The sequence below is a fragment of the Cicer arietinum genome, chromosome 5 (assembly GCF_000331145.2).
Source record: "Cicer arietinum cultivar CDC Frontier isolate Library 1 chromosome 5, Cicar.CDCFrontier_v2.0, whole genome shotgun sequence".
Classification (NCBI taxonomy): Eukaryota; Viridiplantae; Streptophyta; class Magnoliopsida; order Fabales; family Fabaceae; genus Cicer; species Cicer arietinum.
The window spans coordinates 19169712-19171007 of record NC_021164.2 but is presented as its reverse complement, the minus strand read 5'-3'; positions in this window follow the sequence as shown (position 1 = coordinate 19171007).

The window sequence follows — 1296 nt, the reverse complement described above, 5'->3', positions numbered from 1 at the left end:
GTGCAGTCTCTCACGGACAAACACAATTTAGTAAAGGCAGATATTAAAAGATTCCTCGTTTTTAACACTCATTTAACTTAAACGATTTTTCACGACAAACATTAAGCAAACAGAAATATTAAGAGATTCCCCATTCTTAATACTCTTTTGACTTAAACGATTTTCAAAACAAACTTTAAGTAAACAGAAATATTAAGAGATTCCCCATTCTTAATACTCGTTTAACTTAAACGATTTTCTCAAACACGCATTAAGTAAACCGAGATATTAAAAGATTCCCCATTTTTAATACTCGTTTAACTCTAATGGTTTTCACGCCAACATTAAGTAAACGTAGACATTAAGAGATTCCCCATTCTTAATACTCTTTTGACTTAAACGATTTTCAACACAAACTTTAAGTAAACAGAAATATTAAGAGATTCCCCATTCTTAATACTCGTTTAACTTAAACGATTTTCTCAAACACGCATTAAGTAAACCGAGATATTAAAAGATTCCCCATTTTTAATACTCGTTTAACTCTAATGGTTTTCACGCCAACATTAAGTAAACGTAGACATTAAGAGATTCCCCATTCTTAATACTTGTTTAACTTAAACGATTTTCTCAAACACACATTAAGTAAACCGAGATATTAAAAGATTCCCCATTTTTAATACTCGTTTAACTCTAATGGTTTTCACGCCAACATTAAGTAAACGTAGACATTAAGAGATTCCCCATTCTTAATACTCGTTTAACTCTAATGGTTTTCAAATTCCACACAAAACAACTCAAACCTATTATCAGATCCAATCCACAACTCATACCAAAACACATCAATTCATTTCTCCACAAAATCCAACCATACACATATCAAATTTCATCAGTATTAATTAAGAACACGTCAAATACGACGAACACAAATCAACACAATCCACCACTCAAACACAACAAGTTTCATTTACTCAAAATCATACATAAATGAGTTTAAATTCATTTTCCACGAAACATTCATCAATATAACCAAAACCTAACTCTAAGATTTTACCCATAAAGCCTTAGATTCATTTTCCCCCAAATCAACACTTCAACCCTAACAAATTCCTTTCCACACAACCACAGATAAGTCCCTAAATGCAAACTAGAAGTTTGGAAGGAGCCCTTACCTTAACGTTAGCTTTAACGTGCGAACACGGTACCGCGAGTAAATCCGATAAAATCTCCGTTCTCAACGCCGCTTCCAAAGTTGGTTCCCTAGCACCGTAGCGTGGTAGTGAGCAACTTTCCCTTCTATCTCTTCACGAAACGAAG